We start from the raw sequence: 24,141 nt of genomic DNA, 5'->3' as shown, positions 1-24,141 counted from the left end.
TCCTCCAGTATCAAGGCCTCAAGCTCCCCCATTTTATTTGCTAGGCTTCTGGCATTTGTGAACATACACTTTACATTTCCATCCTTTATGTTATTGGGGTTAATGGGATTCAAGGGTGTAAGTTTTATTTTCCTATGAAGCTTATTCCTATTAACTATTCTAACCCCTCCCTCCGCTCCACCCCCAGGTACATTTATAATTACCACCTCTCTATCTACACTATCTTCCCCCTCTTTGCTGTAGGTTCCCTCCCCCCAAGTCCCTAGTTTAAACACTCCTCCACCCTTCTAGCCATCTTCTCGCCAAGCACAGCTGCACCCTCCCCATTGAGGTGCAGCCCGTCCCTACGGTAGAGCCGGTAACCGACAGCGAAGTCAGCCCAGTTCTCCATGAACCCAAACCCTTCCTTCCTACACCAGCTTCTGAGCCACTTGTTTACCTCCCTGATCTCCCTGAGACCAGAACTCTATGGAAACCTGGTAATTGGTTCTAAAGATCCAAAATGTCATCCAAAAATAGGAAAAAGTGAGGATTAAAGAAAAATAAGTAGATAACTAATATAGATAAAGCAAATCCTTACATATAAAAGTAAGAAAGAGCTGCTGGGAGCTGTAAATCACTGTCTATGTCAGTGTTTCCCAAGCAGGGAGCCTCCAGCTGTTGCAAAACTACAACTCCCAGCATGCCCGGACAGCCAAAGGCTGTCCGGGCATGCTGGGAGTTGTAGTTTTGCAACAGCTGGGGGCACCCTGCTTGGAAAACACTGGTCTATGTAGAGGACAGGAGCTTCTTCAGGGTCCTGTACAGTACAGGCAATGTCCTAAAAAAGTAACATGGAGCCGCCCTCACCTGGTGTCCAAAGGAGCAGCTAACCCTGGTACAGGTAAAGTGTAGTGTTGAGCGGCATAGGCCATATTCGAATTTGCGAATATTCGCGAATATATGGACGAATATTCGTCATATATTCGCATATTCGTTATATTCTCGTTTTATTTTCGCGTATGCGAAAATACGCGCATGCGAAAATTAGCATATGTGGAAATTCGCATATGCGAAAAGTAGCATATGCGCATTTTCGCATATGCGAATTTTCGCACGCCAGTCTCACACAGTAGTATTACAGCCTTCTTTACACCACACAAGCTGGAGGCAGAGAGGGGTGATCACTGTGATGTGTACTGTGAAGAAAAAAAAACAAAAAAAAACCCGAATATTCGTAATTACGAATATATAGCGCTATATTCGCGAAATTCGCGAATTCGCGAATATGCGATATTCGCGAATAATATTCGAATTGCGAATATTCGCGAGCAACACTAGTAAAGAGTACAGAACATGTAATACCTCCCTGTACTGTAGGGGGCGCTACCAGACATCAGTCAGTGCATACGCTTCAGTAATACAGGGGTTTTACCAGTAAATTGCCCATTCTGATTGGTCAGTTCTTCCGGCCATTGACACGTTTCACAGATCTGGACTGTCTGTAGCATTGTATGTTGAGTCTGGTTCCAACTTACAATGGTCCAGAAAAGACCATTGTATGTTGAAACTATTGTATGTTGAGGCCATTGTAAGTTGAGGGATCACTGTATTGGTTTGTGCAAAAATTTGGGACTTTTTGCCAGTCTGTGCCAGACGCCGACCTTAAACTGTCTCTGTCATTTTACAGAACTTTTGACATATTGCCCAGAGAATAGAGATGACATCAGTCCTGCTACAATCGAGCACGCTTCACTCCCCTGCTGTCAGTCATATCCGACCCTTTCTCTACATAAGTTTATGCAGTGAAAAGGTCTGATCTGCCAGCTGACTGGTGAGTGGTGCGTGCTGCCGCGCGCTTCACCGGCTATCATCTGCAAATGTTACATTGTTAAATTGTACTCTCCAAGGTCCATAATAAACATGTACTGACCCCTGAGGTAACCCACTAGTAGCTGTGACCCATTTGATAGTGACCCCTGTCACCCTTCCAATAATGCCCTCTGTGGTACCCCACTAATAACTTTGACCTCCTTAAAGGGGTATTCCAGGCCAAAACCTTTTTTTTTTATATATATCAACTGGCTCTGGAAAGTAAAAAAAATTTGTAAATTACTTCTATTAAAAAATCTTAATCCTTCCAATAGTTACTAGCTTCTGAAGTTGAGTTGTTGTTTTCTGTCTAACTGCTCTCTGATGACTCACATCCCGGGAGCTGTGCAGTTCCTATGGGGATATTCTCCCATCATGCACAGCTCCCAGGACGTGACATCATCATTGAGCAGTTAGACAGAAAACTTCAGAAGCTAATAACTATTGTAAGGATTAAGATTTTTTAATAGAAGTAATTTACAAATCTGTTTAACTTTTCGGAGCCAGTTGATATATATATAAAAAAGGTTTTCGCTGGAATACCCCTTTAATACTGACCTCTATGGTACCACACTAGTAACTGTGGACCATCCAATACTGCCCCCTGTAATACCCCACTTGTAACTATGACCCCTCTGACATTGACCCCTGTAATTCCCTAGTAGTAACTGTTAACCCTCTAATACTGCCCGCTGTAGTACCCCATTAGTAACTGCAAACCCCTCCAATACTGACCCCTGTAGTTCCCCATTAGTAACTGTGACCTCTCCAATTCTGCCCCCTGTAGTACACCACTAGAAACTGCAAGCCTTCCAATACTGTCCCCTCTAGTACTTTACTAGTAACTTCAAACCTTCCAATACTGCTTCCTGTAGTACTCCACTAGGAACTGTGACCCCTATGATACTGACCCCTGTAATACCCCACTACTAACTGTGACCCCTTTGAGAGTGACCCCTCTGGTTTCCCACTAGTTACTGTCACCCTTCTAATACTGCCCTCTGTGGTTACCCACTCATAACTGTGACCTCCTTGGTACTGACCTGTCTGGCACCCCACTAGATACTGTGAACCGTCCAATACTGCCCCCTGTAATTCCCCACTAGTGACTGTGACCTCTCCAATACTGACCATGTAGTACCCCACTAGTAACTGTATCCCTTCCAATACTCCCCTTTGTAGTTTCCCACTAGTAACTGTGACCACTCCAATACTGACCATGTAGTACCCCACTAGTAACTGCAACTTATCCAATACTGACCATGTTGTACCCCACTAGTAACTGTGACCACTCCAATACTGACCATGTAGTACCCCACTAGTAACTGCAACTTATCCAATACTGACCATGTAGTACCCCACTAGTAACTGTGACCACTCCAATACTGACCATGTAGTACCCCACTAGTAACTGCTACTTATCCAATACTGCCCGCTGTAGAACTCCACTAGTAACTGTAACCCCTATGATACTGCCCCCTGTAGGTCCCCACTAGTAACTGTGACCCATCCAACTGCACCATTAATATCCATTGTGATGTTCCAGTACAGGTATATGTCCTGTCAGGTTGACTCCCTTTGATAAATGTGTGTATGTTCCTTTAATGCTTAGACAGGATCCCTATATCTAGATTGTATAAAGGACCCGTGGGAGGTCTCAAGGTGTGACAATTGGGATAGCGGAGAATGGTGTGGTGTTCCGGAACCAGAAAATCACACTGGCTTTTATTTTTTTTTATTTTATATTTTTTTAAAGAGCCGAGGAAAGTGCTCTCTATCACCCAAAGTGCAAGAAAAAGTGCAAACATGTTACACTAAAAATAACGTGCACAAAGGATGCGGTCTATCGCTAAGCCCTTCTCCAACAGGAGAGAGGCCCCCAACAAACCTACCCTTCACCTCCGGGCCAGAAGGCACCTGCAAGGATCCAGGTTCGATGCCCCTTTTCGCCAAAGCTACTAAGGGGCCAAAAAATGCTCCTGGCTTCAACCTAGGCATTAGCCAGGGTATCAGCCAAGGAGCTGTATACTGATGGCATCTTGACCAAAGCCAAGATGCTCAGGGGTTGCAGGGAGGTAAGAAACCCAATGTCCACACACACACACCTCCCCTAGACTGCCAGGAGGGACACCCAGAAGGGCTACTGCATCCTGCCAATCCTGTGTACAAAGAAAAACACGAACGTGGCACAGTGACATACAAAAAAATAATAAATAAGTGGAAGAGTGCAGATATACTGCCCGGTCATCCGTCCGGATCTATAAAAATGTCCCTGATCCTAGTCAGAAGGCCGGGATACCGAGGGTGAGTGCCAAAGGCGAAGAGTAATGGTGCAGCCGCTTTCACTCAGTGAGTTATAACACCCAGTGAGTTTCGGCACCTCAGTGTCACCACTCCCCAAGGCACAGACGTACTTCGGCTCTACACCCCTCTACCTCATGGCGAGACCTGGAGGAAACAGGTCACATCAGGACAGCCGTTGAGCTGGTTATGTGGCACCAGCCCCGGAACGCCCCGGTACACCTGCTCCCTCCGTGCAGCATCCATCCTACATCAATGGTAAAGACTAAACCACTTATAAGAACAGATACTACACTTGATCTTAGCCAAAAGGCCGAGAAGCGATCGAAAACCACACTGGCGTCACGAACACATAGAGGTCAATACCATCCCACCACTCACACTGCAACACCTGTGGTCCCGCCATTCACCTGGTGGGTCACCACAATCTCTTGCATTGTAGCAAACTGGGTTTGCAGCAAATTCTTCCCTAGTAGAAGGCCATGGTAAGGTTTCAGTTTCTGAATTTACATATCAAGCGGAGATCTTAAAGGGGTTCTCCCTTGTTTATACTGTTTTTTGTTATTATGTTTGTGTGTTATGTGTGTATAAGTATGTGTTTTTTTATGTGTGTTGTGATTATGTATATATGTATTTTCTTACCTTTTGTGAAGATCCGGAAGCTGGCCCCTTTTTCTTCCAGTGGGTTGCTGTGTACCTCGGCCTCCGCCATGTTGTGTTCGGTAAGTGGGATGTCGGGGGGTGTGTTCTTGCTTCTGCCCTTCCTATCTTCTGACGTTCGAGGCGAATCTTTTCTTCCTGTTTCTTCCGTGGCTCAGCAACGAATCTGCGGCCTCTTGCGGCACATGCGCAGGTAGTTTTTTTTTTTTTTACCATAAAGTTTTTTTGTCTAATTGACAAACTGTCTGTGCATGCGCGAGTACGCAAGTGCTACGCTAACAGCGTAGCATACGTTAGGTCTACGCCAATAGCGTAGCCTTGCGCAAGCGCAGTTTGTCAATTAGACAAAAAAAAACTTTATTGGTAAAAAAAAACTAAAAAAAACTACCTGCGCATGCGCCGGAAGAGGGCGCAGATTCGTTGCTGAGCCACGAAAGAAACGGGAAGAAAAGATTTGCCTCGGACATCAGAAGATAGGAAGGACAGAAGCAAGAACACACCCACCGACATCCCACTTACCGAACACAACATGGCGGAGGCCGAGGTTAGCAGCAAGCCACTGGAAGAAAAAGGGGCCAGCTTCCGGATCTTCACAAAAGGTAAGAAAATACATATATACATAATCACAACACACATAAAAAAAACACATACTTATACACACATAACACACAAACATAATAACAAAAAACAGTATAAACAAGGGAGAACACCTTTAAAGGGTACCTCTCATCAAATAAGCTTTTGCTATATTTTAGATTAATGAATGTTGAATAACTTTCCAATAGCATGTTAAAGAAAAATATGCTTCTTTCTATTGTATTTTTCCCGATCAGTCCTGTCGGCAAGCATTTCTGACTCATGCTGGAGTCCTAAACACTCAGAGCTGCCAGCCTGCTTTGTTCACAGCCAAACAGGCTGTGAACAAAGCAGGCTGGCAGCTCTGAGTGTTCTCCTTTGTGAACAAAGCAGACTGGCAGCTCGTAGTGTTTAGGACTCCAGCATGAGTCTGAAATGCTTGCTGCCAGGACTGGTAGGGAGACCCCTAGTGGTCATTTCTTCAAAGTGGAAAATTAAATAGAAAGAAGCATATTTTTTTTTAATAACATGCAATTGTAAAGTTATTCTGCATACATTAATCTATAATATATCAAAAGTTTTTTTGATGAGAGGTACCCTTTAAGCAGTGGAGAATTGAGACCCAATCTCTATTAGGAAGCTGCAGAACTTTTCATTATAGGACGGTTAAGCTTTATTTACATAAAACCGTAAAACTTTTTGAAGAGCTCCAGAACAGGATTAAGTTATTAATGCAAAATGGGATTCGTTTTTAAGCCTGAGTTGTTTTAAGTCAAAAGTCACCGTAACCGGCAGCAAATATGTAAATACTCCGGTCCCGACAGATGCATCGGAAATGAATGGAAAAACAGGCAGCGTAAATAGCAGACACTTAACTTTCAGTGCCCTTCACTTAACAGATGGGACATATGGCAAATTCAATTCCTTCTTACCAATAACATATTTATGTCCTTCATTAACAAAAATTTTGACTTGATCAACAAAGCTCGGAGCGGTAATGGCTGCCTGTGGATAAACTTTATTACTTCGGCTCAAAATACACAGCAAATAATCTGATAAGACCTGGAACGGTATGATCCTCGGTAAAGAAACACCTAATAAAAACCAAATAAAAACAAAATCCATCTAATAAAGAAAAAAAAAATCACAGTATGTTTTTTGCATCTGTAAAATTTAAAGTGCAATCCCAATGTAGTATTTATACAGAGTTTACTCGAGGATAATAATAACATAATAATAAAAATAGGCAAAGTAGCAAAAGGCAAACTATAACCACTAGATATGTGTCAAAAAGTATAATAAAGCAACTTGCTAATATATATATGATGAGCGAAATAGCATGTAATGTAGACTGTAGGGCAGTGTTTCCCAACCAGGGTGCCTCCAGATGTTGCAAAACTACAACTCCTAGCATGCCCGGACAGCCAAAGGCTGTCCGGGCATGCTGGGAGTTGTAGTTTTGCAACAGCTGGAGGCACCCTGGTTGGGAAACACTGCTGTAGGGTGATGTGACTAAGGCAGATGTTCGTGTCGCTAGGAGTGTTAAAGGGGTTGTCCAGGAATTTTTTTTTTTATTATTATATATATATATATATATATATATATATATATATATATATATATATATCAACTGGCTCCAGAAAGTTAAACAAATTTGTAAATTACTTCTATTAAAAAATCTTAATCCTTTCAGTACTTATGAGCTTCTGAAGTTAAGGTTGTTCTTTCCTGTCTAAGTGCTCTCTGATGACACGTGTCTCGGGAAACGCCCAGTTTAGAAGCAAATCCCCATAGCAAACCTCTTCTAAACTGGGCGTTTCCCGAGACAGGTGTCATCAGAGAGGACTTAGACAGAAAAGAACAACCTTAACTTCAAAAGCTCATAAGTACTGAAAGGATTAAGATTTTTTTAATAGAAGTAATTTACAAATCTGTTTAACTTTCTGGAGCCAGTTGATATATAAAAAAAAAAGTTTTTTCCCTGGATAACCCCTTTAACCACCACACTCCAAGGATAAGCAGTTGCAAGTGTCAAGCGCTGGTTAAAGAAAATCTAAAAATGCCAAGTTATGAAAACCACTTGTAAACTTTACTGTAGGAATTGCAGCAAGATGGTACAGACAGTACTGTTCAATTTTAGTGCGATTTCGCTGAAGGATGCTATAGGGAACCACAGTTGCTTTATTGCCACTTTGGGACTTGTAGTCCTTTCCGAAAAAGATTTGACTTGACTTGTCTGAACTTGACTTAGACAGACTTGACTGAGCTAGCCTTGACATGACTAGATTTGACTGACTTAGACTTGACTTGGGAGCTGACTATCCCTAAGTCTTGCTACTTCACTGTGTGGAGTCCAATGTGGGTGCTTACCGCTAGGGTGGGCTTGTATGGACAGGTGTGGCCGGAGGATCTTTACCCCTCTATCCTTTAGTTGCTATGGGGCCTGTTAGCTCAGTGGCACTTGTCCCCAAAGCTGACTTGATCTTGACTGGACTGATGACCTGGTCGGCAGGATCCTACTGAAGGGTGATGTCACTCTGGAACTGGAATTGTCACAACTTTTAGGCCTGTCCTCATGTGGTAAGGTACAGGTCACACAGCAGAGGTCTGTCTTGACAGGACCTTCACTCACTCTCCTCTACACAACTGACTAACTTTTCCCAGTCTAGACAGACCTGGGTGAGCAGGACAGGAGGCCAAAAGTGTTCATGTGATTCTCCAAGCATCCTCCTACACAGATAAAGTGAACTCTTTATATGATAATTAAACACTGGTACATTAACCCTTTCCCGACCCATGACATACATGTACGTCATGGGTCGGCTCCCATTCTATAATGCCGGGCCACGGCGTGGCCCCGCGTCATAGCGGGTCAGGCCCGGCACCTAGAAAGGGCTTGGACCCGTGGCTAATAGCGCGGCACTGATCGCGGTGCCACGCGCTATTAACCCTTTAGACATGGTTTTCAAAGTTGAGTGCCACGTCTAAAGTGAAAGTTAGTAAGTGCCGGTTAGCTCAGGGGGCTGTTCGGCATCCTGAACAGCTGCAGGACACGAGGAGGGTCCCCTTACCTGCCTCCTGGTGTCCGATTGCCAAAGACTGCTCACTGAGCAGTCAAGTGGCAGAATCATTGATCAATGGTTTCCTGTGAGAAACCATTGATCAATGTAAAAGATCAGTGTGTGCAGTGTTATAGGTCCCTATGGGAGCTATAACAATACAAAAGAAACAGTGGAAAAAAAAAAGTTAATAAAGATAATTTAACCCCTTCCCTAATAAAAGTTTGAATCACCCCCCTTTTCTCATAAAAAAAACTGTGTAAATAAAAATAAACATATGTTGTATCACCTCGTGCAGAAATGTCCAAATAATAAAAATATATAGTTTATTAAACCGCACGGTCAATGGCGTATGCGCAAAAACATTCCAAAGTACAAAATAGCGTATTTTTGGTCATTTTTTATATCATGAAAAAATGAATAAAAAGCTATCAAAAAGTCCTGTCATTACAAAATTGGCATCCATAAAAACTTCAGACCATGGTGCAAAAAATGATCCCTCGTACCGCCCCGTACGTGGAAAAATAAAAAAGTTATAGGGGTCAGAAGATGACAATTTTAAACGTATAAATTTTCCTGCATGTAGTTATGATTTTTTTCCAGAAGACAAAATCCAACCTATATAAGTAGGGGATCATTTTAACCGTATGGACCTACAAAATAAAGAGAATGTGTCATTTTTAACGAAAAATGTACTGCGTAGAAACGTATATGGTATCACCGCGTGCGGAAATGTCCAAATTATAAAAATATATCATTAATTAAACCGCTCGGTCAATGGCGTGCGCGCAAAAAAATTCCAAAGTCCAAAATAGTGCATTTTTGGTCACTTTTTATATCATTTAAAAATGAATAAAAAGCGATCAAAAAGTCCTATCAATGCAAATATGGTACCGTTAAAAACTTCAGATCATGGCGCAAAAAATGGGCCCTCATACCGCCCCATACACAGAAAAATAAAAAAGTTATAGGGGTCAGAAGATGACAATTTTAAACGTATAAATTTTCCTGCATGTAGTTATGATTTTTTTCCAGAAGACAAAATCCAACCTATATAAGTAGGGGATCATTTTAACCGTATGGACCTACAGAATAAAGAGAATGTGTCATTTTTAACGAAAAATGTACTGCGTAGAAACGGAACCCCCCAAAAAGTTACAAAATTGTGTTTTTTCTTCAATTTTGTTGCACAATTATTTTTGATGCCATTACAAAGTAGAATTGGTGGCGCAAAAAATAAGCCATCATATGGATTTTTCAAAATTGAAAGAGTTATGGTTTTTTAAACGTAAGGAGGAAAAAAGGAAAGTGCAAAAATGGAAAAACCCCGGGTCATGAAGGGGTTAAATAAGTGACAATACATTAGAATAAATCATAAAACATACAACAATGTAACCTGAAGCTAAAGCCAGAACAGACACCAGAAAGTGACATCCACCTGACAGGGCAGATGGACAAGAGTGATACACACTGGGACACCACATATTGTCATTAGCTATATGTGCACAAATCTTCCATATGAGCTATGTAGCTATGGCATCACATCAAACACTCTGAAAGCAGAGCTCCGGTCTCTTCTTCCGCCTCCCCACCTGTCTGCTTAGGACGAGACAAGAGATGTGAAGAGGGTGAGTTCATGTTACCGCTCATTAGAATTTAAGGTAGCAGGAAGCCTTGCTCAGTCACAGTAATTTCCTTCAGAACAATCTCCCTCTGAGACTTCCTGCTACCCTAAAATCTAATGAGAAGTGATAAAAGCTCCCCCTATTCACATCACTGGTCTCATCCTGAGCAGATAGGAGGAGAGGTGCGAGGTTGTTTCTAATGTTTGACAGCCCATTTTTTCGGCACACACTTTCACCTTCCTCAGGTCCATATTAAAACACCTCCACATGTGAGGAGCATGGCTAAAATCTTTGCAGGGAGCTAATGGTGGTAATACTTCAATATTTCCTTTCATTGGGGCTTTGCTGATTATGATGCCCCCCTAAAAATGAGCTTCATTTGTCCTTTGAAAACACAAAAAAATCTACTTTGGTAACCATGGAGATGATGAGGCTAGCTGAGAATAGTAGTGCTGGAAGGATAGATATATCATATGACAGGTGGCAGGGTGGTGTCACTAACCTGGTGTCCCCCGATGAGCCCAACAATCCTGTTGTCAAATAAGCTGTCCCCTCCTTAGTGCATAAATGAGACCCCCAGATTCTGTGAAACAACTTAAACACTTTATTGAAATTTCTGCTTAAAGGGGTACTCCACTGCCCCAGCGTTCGGAACATTTTGGTCTTAACGCTGGGTGCAGGCTGTGGTTGTGACGTGATGCCACGCCCCCTCAATGCAAGTCTACGGGAGGGGGCGTGGCGGCTGCCACGCCCCCTCCCATAGACTTGCATTGAGGAGGGGTGGCATCACGAGGGGAATGGCCGTGACCTCATGACGACCCCCGAAACCCACACCCAGCATTCGGAACAAAATGTGCAGTGGAGTACCCCTTTAAATACAACACAGTTGCTGCAGTTCAGTGTAGAATGTTACAATCTTTGGTGCAGATGAATTCTGGTCACTGTGCCTTTAAATATTGCTTTTGCAGCAGATTTACTGAATGTAAAGCTCTGACCACGTGTAAGTGTAGGGACTAATGCATAAGCAGACAAGATATAGATGTTTACAGTCCAATAAGCTTGTCCTACAAATGAGGATCTACACAGGTTGGCTTACTGTGGTGCAATAGATTTTAGTTACTTTGGCTGTGTCATGATAGCCGGAGGGTTGTACACAGGAAAACTTTAGATGATGTGATAGATGACGACACTCAAGAGGTTAGTGTAGGCTGAGGGGTCCTTGTTTAGCATTATTCTCCTCTGGCTAAGACAATACTCCTTGGAGCTGGAACTTAAAGTATTGTATCCTCACAGCTGGACCAGGGACTCTTCCCACAGTCATAGGCTAGGAAGCATCATGTGACCAAGGCATCATCCGTCTGATACAACAGTAATGCAAATTATGAGATGGGTGTTTGTTACAGTGTTTAACCCCAGTATAAGCCCAGTAGTAAGGAGAAAATGAGGAGGAGGTTTGTTACACTATGTCACCCCAGTAGTAAGCAGATTACATGAGGAGCTTTGTTACAGTGTGTCACCCCAGTAGTAAGGAGATTACATGAGGAGGAAGTTTGTTACAGTGTGTCACCCCAGTAGTAAGAAGATTACATAAATAGGGGGTTTGTTACAGTGTATCACCCCAGTAGTAAGGAGATTACATAAATAGGGGGTTTGTTACAGTGTGTCACCCCAGTAGTAAGGAGATTACATGAGGAGGAAGTTTGTTACAGTGTGTCACCCCAGTAGTAAGAAGATTACATAAATAGTGGGTTTGCTACAGTGTGTCACCCCAGTAGTAAGGAGATTACATAAATAGGGGGTTTGTTACAGTGTGTCACCCCAGTAGTAAGGAGATTACATGAGGAGGAGATTTGTTACAGTGTGTCACCCCAGTAGTAAGGAGAATGCATGAGAAGGAGGTTTGTTACAGTGTGTCACCCCAGTAGTAAGGAGATTACACAAAGAGGAGATTTGTTACAGTGTGTCACCCCAGTAGTAAGGAGAATGCATGAGAAGGAGGTTTGTTACAGTGTGTCACCCCAGTAGTAAGGAGGTAACATGAGTAGGGGGTTTGATATAGTGTGTCACCCCAGTATATGGGAGAGGTCAAGGGGCGGCAAAATTAGCTTTAACCTAGGGTGGCAAAAATCCTAGCACCAGGCCTGGACAGCTGAAACACAGGTACTGGGACACCATGCTCCCTGTCCTCCACACCCTGTGCATGTCCACTTTTAATATGATGATATGATGAATCATGATAAGGTCTAATAGGTTAATTGTGAGTTTTCCAATAAGAAATTTTTCCTAATAGGAAGATATTGGCATGAGGTTGTTTTCTATTAGACATTCTGCTGAATATTGGGGTCCTGTTGTATTAGGGAGACATTATTGTGTAAGTCTGGGCCCAGCAAAAGATTCCAGTTATAATATTCTGTCCTCAGTACATGAATTACTCCCCCTAAAAATAAATAGCGCCACTCTTGTTCATGAGCCGTGTCTGGTATTACAACTACAATAAAATCTCCCTTCGTGGACACCTCCCAATAGGGGACAGCTTTTTATTCCCCTGCAGAGTCCCATATGAATTAATTTATTTGCACCCTCCGAATAGGGGAAATTCATAATATAGGACGCGGACACACCCGAGAGGGGACAAAACACTCCCAATAGGGGAGAACCAGGCATATGTGCCGCCCTACCTTGTATACAGGGCAACCATCAGGGGGGTACAGGGCTACCCCTGCATGTACTGAGAGCAGCAGGGACTGATGAGTGACATTAGGAGCGTCACTTATCACTGCTGGCAGCCGCCGCTTCTCACAGCCTCTCAGTAAGTGCAGCACAGAGGACGTCAGGAGAACATCTAACGCGCTGAGGGCCCCTGCACCTGAGCCTGCTGGCCAGGTAAGAAGAACAACAGGGGGAGGAGGGAAGGGGAAAAGTGTTGTGGCACAAGAGGTGGGGGGGGGGGGGGATTTGACACAGGGGGAATGAAATGGCACAGAGGGATAAAGGGGGGGAATTAAATGGCACAGGGGGTGGTAAAAAGGGGGTGATGAATTTGTACAGAGGGTAATAAAGGAGGAATGAAATGGCATGGGGGGATCAAGAGGAAATGGTGTGTTACAGGTGGTGGGGGGGGATAATTTGGCACAGGGGGTTCAAGGAGGATGAATGGAGTGGCATTGGAAGGATCAAGAGGGGGAATAAAGTGGCACGGAGAGATTAAATGGTAAAAGGGGGTGATAAGGGGGGATTAAACGGCACTGGGAGATTCTACTGTAATATTGCTTTTTATAGTGTTTTATAGGTAATTACGCTCTGGAGTGAGTACAGGACAGTATTCGGTCATTTAGAAAGATTTTTGAGCCTTTTTTATCAATAGGGGACCTCTCCAAATAGCGGACATCCCCCCCCCCCCCGTGAGTGTCCGCAATTGGGAGAGTCTACTGTACTTTAACCTGTTAAGGACCAAGGATGTACCGGTACGTCCTGAGTCCTTTCCCTTTCTATTACGCGGGGCCACGACGTGCCCCCGCATCATAGTGGGTCGAGCCCGACCTCTAACAACGACTGGGACCAGTGGCTAATAGCGCGCAGCACTGATCGCGGTGCCGCACGCTATTAACCCTTTAGATGCGGCATTCAAAGTTGAACGCCGCATCTAAAGTGAAAGTAAATCACTACCGGTTAGCTCGGGATCGCTGCGGCGAAATCGCGGCATACTGAACAGCTGTGGGGCACGAGGAGGGCCCCTACCTGCCTCCTTGTGTCCGATCGCCAAATGACTGCTCAGTGCCTGAGATCCAGACATGAGCAGTCAAGCAGCAGAATCATCGATCACTGGTTTCCTATGAGAAACCAGTGATCAATGTAAAAGATCAGTGTGTGCAGTGTTATAGGTCCCTATGGGATAACAATGATCAGTGTGTGCAGTGTTATAGGTCCCTATGGGATAACAATGATCAGTGTGTGCAGTGTTATAGGTCCCTATGGGAGCTATAACACTGCAAATAAAAGTGAAAAAAAAGTGAATAAAGATCATTTAACCACTTCCCTAATAAACGTTTGAATCACCCCCCTTTTCCCATTAAAAAAAAACAGTGTAAATAAAAATAAACATATATGGTATCACCGCGTGCGGAAATGTCCGAATTATAAAAATATATAATTAATTAAACCACACGGTCAATGGCGTACGCGCAAAAAAATTCCAAAGTCCAAAATAGTGCATTTTTGGTCACTTTTTATATCATGAAAAAATGAATAAAAAGCGATCAATAAGTCCGATCAATACAAAACGGTGTGACGTCACAAGCTCCCAGCTCCAGCATTTGGAACAGTTTGTTCCAAACTCTGAGCAGTGGAGTACCCCATTAAAGGGGTACTCCGGTGAAAAACTTTTTCTTTTTTTTAAATCAACTGGTGCCAGAAAGTTAAACAGATTTGCAAATTACTTCTATTAAAAAATCTTAATCCTTCCTGTACTTATTAGCTGCTGAATACTACAGCCGAAATTCTTTTCTTTTTGAAACACAGAGCTCTCTGCTGACATCATCACCACAGTGCTCTCTGCTGACATCTCTGTCCATTTTAGGAACTGTCCAGAGCAGCATGTTTGCTATGGGGATTTCCTAGACAGTTCCTAAAATGGACAGAGATGTCAGCAGAGAGCACTGTGGTCATGATGTCAGCAGAGAGCTCTGTGTTTCAAATGGAAAAGAATTTCCACTGTAGTATTCAGAAGCTAATAAGTACTGGAAGGATTAAGATTTTTAATAGAAGTAATTTACAAATCTGTTTAACTTTCTGGCACCAGTTGATTTAAAAAAAAAAAAAAGTTTTTCACCGGAGTACCCCTTTAAACCTATTTTTCTCAGTTTTCCTTGGAGAAGTTTCTTTTTTAGCCTCTCGGTGAAGAGTTTCGAAAGTTATCATCTAAAGACATAAATAATGAATAAAATAGAAGAAAGTCCCGGAGGAGTCATGTGATGGAAAGACAACCCGGGTCCCCGTCTAGAGCACAGAGAATTTGTTCAGATTTTCGGCCTTTGAGGACCGCAGGCCCTTCCATCAGGGCTCAGTCACGGTGCTGTCAGAAGGAAGGAGAACGGATCATACGAGTCCCTGAAATAGAAACACGCATGACGAAAATAATAGCTGCCATCTCTGTAATTGAATTCTTTCCGAGCCCCTGATCAGCCCAGGATTTTTTTCTTTCTATTTTAACGTGATAATTTGCACTAAACTGACCGTCGATTTCCTAAAACCATTTAATAGAGCTGAGCGTAATGCATCTTATTAGAGTTATCAGACTGGAAAATAAATACTTCATGCTACATTTGCTTTGTTATTAAGTTCTTCAGGGAGTATCGCTCGTACATTATCTCTCCTTATCTGTAGGTGTCCGCACTGGAAACAGCCGCTTGGTGGATTCAGCCTTAAAGGGAATTGACACTTTCTTTTTAATGTGTATATATAGTTCTTTCTTGAATATATTTTTAACCCCTTCACAACCCCACGAATTTTGATATGTGACATACCTATTCTTCCTTCTCCAAGGGACCCATATTGCTTGTGCTATGAAAGGTGAATATTTTCTGCGTGGAACATCTGCAGTGTATATGCCATGTGCGGCTGGACCAGTGTTTTCCAACCAGTGTGCCCCCAGCTGTTGTAAAACTACAACAACAGTTGTCAAAGTTGCCGTGTAGCTCTAGCCTTAGAATGAAGCTACCCCACTGATCCTCGATGACTGTTCTAATTCTGGCCACTAGATGTTCCCATTCTGGTTAATTTGATATACAGCTTCTGGCTGAGTCACCTACGTTCTTACAGCTCCTCATCTGGGTTCCTGCAGTAGCAGCTAAAACACAGAGTGAGGAAATGAAAGCTGACAGGGAGAGGAACGCAGGAGAAGTGAGCAGCACAACAGGGATGTTATCTGGCCAGAACTAGGGTCAACACAGATAAAAGTGACAGGCAGGGGCGTTGTTAGGTCTGCAAAAGATTGGGGGCTGGAGCCCATAGCCCAAGCCATGCCCCCAACCAGTCACACCCCTAACCACACCCCAGTCACACCCCTAACCACGCCCTCATTCACACCCAATCGCACACAGTATACCAGTATACAAGGAGAAATATTAATACCATACATACTACCGCAATACTGTTAGTGACCATATCTAACCAAAACTGAGACCAATAGTACCAATAATACAAATAAAAAAAAAAATAATTCTCAGCATCTCCAAACAAATGAAACACGTGCACACTGCTAGTTTTGTGTGTTACCAGTAGGAACAAATAATACCGCCATACAATGACCACCACCACCATTACCACTGACTTATAAAACTATATTTGTTACTGAATAAAATAAACCATACAAACGACCATAGGGGACATTAATCATTGTTTGCTTTGGTAAGCGAGTTCTATATGTGTGACATATTTATCATGCTATCACAGGGTGTTGATAAATTTGGCTCACATAAGCAAAAAGCAATATATCACTTTAGAATACCATTTTCTTAGCACACATAAGCTACTTCAGATTTGATGGACTACGATGACCAGCGTTTTTTTTTTTTTTGTTGTCTAATATTAACAAAATTTTGTAATGAGGACTTGTGGGGGAGTGTTTTTTGGAACAAAAGTTTTTTTAAATGTTTTTTTTAATTTACTTTACAGGCTTAGTAGTGGAAGCGGTCTTATAGACGGAGTCCATTACTAAGCTGGGACTAGCGTTATCCCCAAAAACAGCTAGCGCTAACCCCCGATTATTACCCCGGTACCCACCACCACAGGGGTGTTGGGAAGAGCCGGTACCAACAGGCCTGGAGTGTAAAAAAATGGCGCTCCTGGGCCTAGGCGGTACCAGGCTGAGGAGGGCCAGTAACAATGGTCTTTGCCCACCCTGGTAACGTCAGGCTGTTGCTGTTTGGTTGGTATTTCACTGAGAATAAAAATGCAGGGAATCCTAGGTGGTTTTCTTTTATTATTTAATTATTCACGAGAAAATAAAATGCATTGTGTTCCCCATATTTTCATTCTCAGCCAAATACCAACCAAGCAGCAACAGCCTGACGTTACCAGGGTGGGCGAGGACCATTGTTACTGGCCCTCCCCAACCTAAATAATGCCAGCCTCTTACCGCATTTTTGATGCTCCAGGCCTGTTGGTACCGGCTCTTCCCGGCACCCCTGTGGCGTTGGGTACCGGGGTAATAATCAGGGGGTTAGCACTAGCTGTTTTTTGTGCTAACACCAAGCCCTGGCTTAATAATGGATTCTGTCTATAAGATGGCTCCCACTACTAAGCCTGTGAAGTAAAATAAAAAAAAAAACACATTTAAAAAACTTTTATTGCAAAAAACACTCTTTCACAAGCCCTCGTTAACCATTTTATTAACATTAAACAAAAAAACAAACAAACACTGGTCATCGTCGTAATCCACAGGATACACAGATCTGAAATGAGAAGGATAAAAAAACAAGGAAAATAGGTTAGTACATTTATTGTACCCCTTCCGCACATTTCCCGCCTGCACTGCACCACATGACTAAAACTCCAAGCATGCCCATACAGTAAGGACATAATGGGAGTTGTAGTCATGCAGTAGGGCTGGGGGGAGATGTGCAAGCGGGTGACAAGCATGTAACCTACCCCAACTGCATGACTACAACTCCCAGCATGCCCTTACAGTAAGGACATACTGGGAGTTGTAGTCAGACATGCTGGGAGTTGTAGTCATGCGGCGCAGGTAACAAGCTTGTCATCCGCCCGCCCATCTAACACACTCCCCCCGTGCTGCACAACTACAATTCCCAGCATGTCCTTACAGTAAGGACATTCTGGGAGTTGTAGTAGTGTTGCGTGGGCGGGAGATGTGCGGGCGGGGGACAAGCTTGTCACCCTCCTGTACATCTCCTACCCGCTCGTCCCACCGTCCCTGTGAAAATGAAAGTAAAAAAAAGTCGCACAAAAAGTCTCACCTTCGAATTATTGAAAATGCTGTCATAGGCAAGTTTGACAGACAGGCCTGACCTTACTTACACTTGCTACTTTTTGAAGGGGTTTGGGACTTTTATTTGCTTATGTGTGACTTTCGCAATGATAAATCCTGGACCACTGCAAAGTAAAACCTGCAAATTGCTTAGGAAGGACAGATTGGTATTTTTTGCTTACCCAAAAAAGTCGCAAAAAAAATTGCTCAGGCGTATGTGGGATTTTTTTGTGCGACTTTTGTAAGTAAATAAAAGCTGCTTAAATCCCTTGATAAATCTCCCTCCATATTCCCAAATATAATCACCATACAGAGGTAGATATCGTCTGTACACAGGATCTGTATACCATATAAGTGATTATATACAGGACCATATAGAGGTATACACCAGCTGTACATTGGCTCTATATACCATATAAGTGATTATATACAGGACCATATAGAGGTATACACCAGCTGTACATTGGCTCTATATACCATATAAGTGATTATATACAGGACCATATTGAGGTAGTGGGCAGCAAAATCTACTAAAGCAAATCTGCAGCAGAAAATACGCACGTGTGAACGTGGACATTAAAATTACATCTAGGGACTCACATATGGCGTCTTTCTGATCAGCAGCATCCTCTTTCCTTATCTTCTCCATTTGGATCAGACCAACATGATGGCTTCTTCTGGCCAAAACTTAATCTCTTTGGTATCTGCATGACAAACATGTTTTCCAGTGCCCTCCAGTGCCAGTGCCCTCCTCACAATCTCCCCATCTATAGGCCTCCACACTATAAAAAATGCCCCCTTGGTGTCCCGCTCAGTAAAAATGAGCATGTAGGTAGCCAAGTAGATAGGTATGTAGGTAGGTAAATAGCCAGGGGGTTAGGTAGCCAGTTTTTTTTAGATAAGTAGGTAGGTAGTCAGGTATGTAGCTAGGCAGTTAGGTATAACAAAGCAGATAGAGCGGCACACTTAAAGCTGTAAGTGGGTGCAGGCTGTGGTTAGACCGTGGTCACAGGTCTCTTCTTGGTATACTGGAAGCAGGCACGGCAGCACAGTAGTGGCCACTACTTATCACTATCTTGGAGTGCTGCCGTGCCTGCTTCCAGTATAGGCAGTTAGGTAGGCATGTAGGTAGATAAGTTAGGTAGCCCAGTATGACAGTAGGTGAGTGTTTCCCAACCAGGGTAACTTCAGCTGTTGCAAAACTATAACTCTCAGCATGCTGAAACAGCCTTTGGCTGTCTGGGCATGGTGGGAGTTATAGTTTTGCAACATCTGGAGGCACCCTGGTTGTGGAACACTGTCTTGGAAGCCATTTAATGCAGTGTTTTGTTTCTAGGCATGCTGAGAGCTGTAGTTTTCCTACATCTACAGAGGGACATAAGATGGCGGTGGGGTCGTGGTGTGGCCAAAACCTCTACCCCACCTCTTCACCATGGGGGTCAATGTAGGCAGCATAGTTCCCCCACATTAGGTAGGCAGCATAGTTCCCCCAAATTAGATAGGCAGCATAGTTTCCCCACATTAGGTAGCGCAGTTTCCCCACATTAGGTAGCGCAGTTTCCCCACATTAGGTAGCATAGGTTCCCCACATTAAGTAGCAGTTTCCCCACATTAAGTAGCAGTTTCCCCACATTAGGTAGCATAGTTTCCCCACATTAGGTAGCATAGTTTCCCCACATTAGGTAGCATAGTTTCCCACATAAGGTAGCAGTTTCCCCACACAAACACAGAGAGACACACACACACTGACCAGGCAGTGCTTCTTTTCTCTGGCGGCGGCCTGACGAGTGACATCACTGACGCCCTCCTGCGCAGGTCTGCGGAGGAACGTCACTTGCACAACGCCCCTCTTCAGACCCGGGCCGGCAGGCTCATTGTCTTAAATTTGCAGCTATGCTATAGTGCTGCGGCCACTTTAAAGTAGTGAGCAGCAGCTATGCCGAGACCCGGGGCTATTGGCATTACACCCAGGGCTGTATTTGACTCACATATCCTTCCGTTCCGCGGCTCACTCATTCTGAAATCCACTGCTCAGGAAGGGGCATGTCTGAGGCAACTACTGAGCCCATCCTCACTCCCCATGCATTCACTTCCTCCCTGAGTCTGCTCTGCTGTTCTGGGTCTCTTACTGTAATCAATACAGGCTGCTCCGTAACTCCCTCCTCTCTGTTTTCAGACAGGAGTCTGATAGACAGAACAGAAGTGAGCACAGAGGCTTGCTAGTCCCGCCCTCATCTCCTGGACTTTGTCCTTAACAGTGCTTCAGCTTGGACAAAGATGATGCTGCAGCCAAACAGGATTATGCTCTGGATAGTATGGGGACCCCTAGTGGTCTTTTTTTTATTTTCTTTTTTATAAACCACGAACAACTCTTATGAAGTATATTAGAAAGGTTAATATTTTTGCCAAGATGTACAACATATAAAAAGTTTTTGAATCTGACAATGCCTATTTAAAGTGGCAGGTACACTTTAAATGTAAACTGTGTCCATTCCTATGCAAAGAGCTCCCCTAGTGGCCGCTACAGGAAACTACAATTTTATCATGCAATATTAGCGCTATCCTTATACAGATACAATAGAATAAGATGTAAGAAATTAATCAGTGAGCTATTAAGTTGGAGTTTCCCTTTAAGCCTTGCCCTGCACGTGCCTGTGATGAAGGAAAGACAATCCCATAGACGTATGATGAATCCTTTACCTTCCCACCTTGCAGCTATTCAAACCCCTTATGAAGACCCTTTGATGATCAGCAATTCAGAGCGGGTGAGATTGCATGTTCTCTCGTTCTGCTCTCCAAGGACTCATCACAGCAAATCACTGTTCTCTCTCTTTGTAGAATAGACAGCGGCCTGTCAGACCGCGCCAAACGTATTACTCTCATCAACGTGCCAATCCTGCCCGGCATTAGTATTCCTGCCACCGACCGGGGACCTCTTCTGTTCCTAAGCAAGACCTTTTTATATGCATTCAATTGACTCGCTACAGCTTTATGCCGGATAATTCTTCTAGCCTCCACACAAGGCTCTAGATCAGTGGTTCACAACCGGGGTGCCTCCAGCTGTTGCAACACTACAACTCCCAGCATAGCTGGACGGCCTTTGACCCACACAGCCGCACATCTCCAAGTCCATTATGGTCCATACTGTACTGCTGCTGTTGTGAACAATATTCGGCGGTTCCAAAAAGGACGGCGCAATATTATAGTTTTGGTATAATCAAAACAACGTGGGACAAAAATTACCAAAACAAGTTACATTAAAGGGGTATTCCGGTAAAAAACATTTTTTTTTTTAAATCAACTGGTGACAGAACTTTAAACAGATTTGTAAATGACTTCTAATTTAAAATCTTAATCCTTCCGGGACTTATCAGCTGCTGTATGCTCCAGAGGAAGTTCTTTTCTTTTTACATTTCTTTTTTGTCTGACCACAGTGCTCTCTGCTGACACCTCTGTCCATGTCAGGAAATGTCCAGAGTAGGAGCAAATCCCCATAGCAAACCTCTCCTATACCTATGCCCAAATTGACAGTTCCTGACATGGACAGAGGTGTCAGCAGAGAGCACCGTGGTCAGACAGAAAAGAAATGTAAAAAGAAAAGAACTTCCTCTGTAGTATACAGCAGCTGATAAGTACTAGAAGGATTAAGATTTTTAAATAGAAGTCATTTACAAATCTGTTTAACGTTCTGGCACCAGTATTCAAGTTTTATCTGTAAATTACAAAGGTTCTTAGTAACTTCCATTAGTGACACAATAGATGTCTAGGCCAGTGTTTTCCAAACGGTGTGTCTCCAGCTGTTGCAAAACTACAACTCCCAGCATGCCTGGACAGCCTTCGGCTGTCCAGGCATACTAGGGGTTGTAGGTTTGCAACAGCCGAGGACACACTGTTTGGAAAATTTGGAAATTGTGTTTTTAGATTTCTCTGATGTCATGACCACAGTGCTCTCTGCTGACCTCTGCTGTCCATTTTAGAAACTGTCCAGAGCAGCAGAAAATCCCCATAGCAAACATATGCTGCTCTGGGACAGTTCCTAAAATGGACAGCAGAGGTCAGCAGAGAGCACTGTGGTCATGACATGAGAGAAATCTAAAAAGATAAGCATTTCCTCTGTAGTATACAGCCCCTAAAAAGTACTGGAAGGATTAAGATTTTTTAATAGAAGTCATTTACAAATCTGTTTAACTTTCTGGCACCAGTTGATTTAAAAAACATTTTTTTCCCACCCGAGTACCCCTTTAAGGAATAATTCCTGTCTCTTTAACGTCTGATTTCCTAATGTTTTTACATGCTCGAGTTTAAACAAAATTGAAGCTCCTAGGCGCTGATCAAATGAAGTGGGTAGATGCGGACACAGAAATATTGTCCAAAAAAACGGATTTATTAGCAGGAAACAACGCGTTTCTGGTCCGTAATGGACCCTTCGTCAGGTAGGTGCATCTGTAATGTTTTTACATGGTTGGTGGAGTTGCCCTTCGAGGAGTTGTCAGTCCATCGAGCTGTAAGACAATATCATACCCAGGCACATGTTCTCCTACCGCCCCCGATCTGTGATTCTGCGGAGAGATGAGGTGTAATAGTCGCACATTTCATGTAATGCAGAAATCTTTTCTTTTCCAACACTAATGAGACGAGAGGCCGCCGTGTATTTATTAAATCAACAGTCTCCTCGGGGATCTGTAATGGAGAGAGACACCGAAGAAATAACAAGTGCGCGAGACTTCATCTGGAATCCAATAGAGGGATCGGCGCCCATTTCTTATCATCGCTGTCTGTTTCCGGGAATCTTGCAATTGTAATTTAGTTAATGACTTTTCATTATTGATTTGGATCGGCCGCCGGGTTTGAAATATGTTAATTTACTTTGATACATTTAATTCATTTGATTCAGCCAATTCATCCGGAATTTTCTCCTTATATTATCTCCATGTACTTGAGAGCTGGTGTATATATATATATATCTATGGGTGCTAAGTCCACCATCTATCAGTAAGGTCTATTATGGGTCAATAAGGTCTATTCTATGGCCGTAAGGTCTGCTGTGTGTTATATGGGACATCAGTAAGATCTGTCTTGTGTCTATTGTGTATAGGGGTGGCCACCTGGCCGGTATTTTGGCCGCCCTGTTGGTATTTTTATATTAAAAATTGCGGCAATTCAATGGCCGGTATTTATCCAACCAATCCTCCAACTCCCGGAATGTGTCACCATATACTATACCAGTGTTTCCCATCCAGAGCACCTCCAGCTGTGGCAAAACTACAACTCCCAGCATGCCCGGACAGCCGCTGGCTGTCCGGGCATGCTGGGGGTTGTAGTTTTGCCACAGCTGGAGGCACCGCTGGTTGGGAAACACTGACCTATACTATATACTACTATATAGTCCAATATCCTGGGAGTTGTTGTTTTGCAACAGCTGGAGACACCCCTGGTTGGGAAACACTGACCTATGCTATATACTACTATACAGTCCAACATGCTGGGAGTTGTAGTTTTGCCACAGCTGGAGGCACCGCTGGTTGGGAAACACTGACCTATACTATATACTACTATATAGTCCAATATCCTGGGAGTTGTAGTTTTGCAACAGCTGGAGGCACCGCTGGTTGGGAAACACTGACCTATACTATATACTACTATATAGTCCAATATCGTGGGAGTTGTAGTTTTGCAACAGCTGGAGACACCCCTGGTTGGGAAACACTGACCTATGCTATATACTACTATATAGTCCAACATGCTGGGAGTTGTAGTTTTGCCACAGCTGGAGGCACCGCTGGTTGGGAAACACTGACCTATACTATATACTACTATATAGTCCAATATCCTGGGAGTTGTAGTTTTGCAACAGCTGGGGACACCCCTGGTTGGGAAACACTGACCTATGCTATATACTACTATATAGTCCAACATGCTGGGAGTTGTAGTTTTGCCACAGCTGGAGGCACCGCTGGTTGGGAAACACTGACCTATACTATATACTACTATATAGTCCAATATCCTGGGAGTTGTAGTTTTGCAACAGCTGGGGACACCCCTGGTTGGGAAACACTGACCTATGCTATATACTACTATATAG

At 43.4% G+C, this 24,141-nt stretch overlaps 1 long non-coding RNA gene and 1 other non-coding gene across 3 annotated transcripts in view; one reads left to right on the top strand and one right to left on the bottom strand.

Moving 5' to 3' along the window:
* LOC130274455 (uncharacterized) overlaps window positions 1-24,141 on the top strand; it is a 136,016-nt gene that overhangs the window by 32,311 nt on the left and 79,564 nt on the right. The window lies entirely within an intron of this gene.
* On the bottom strand, window positions 4,284-4,477 carry LOC130274627 (U2 spliceosomal RNA). The gene has a single exon (XR_008844413.1). It is a non-coding gene; the product is annotated as a U2 spliceosomal RNA (small nuclear RNA).

Source organism: Hyla sarda, chromosome 5 (assembly GCF_029499605.1).
Source record: "Hyla sarda isolate aHylSar1 chromosome 5, aHylSar1.hap1, whole genome shotgun sequence".
Taxonomy (NCBI): domain Eukaryota; kingdom Metazoa; phylum Chordata; class Amphibia; order Anura; family Hylidae; genus Hyla; species Hyla sarda.
The sequence above is the reverse complement of the archived record's forward strand: the minus strand, read 5'-3'. Positions and strand labels throughout refer to the sequence as shown.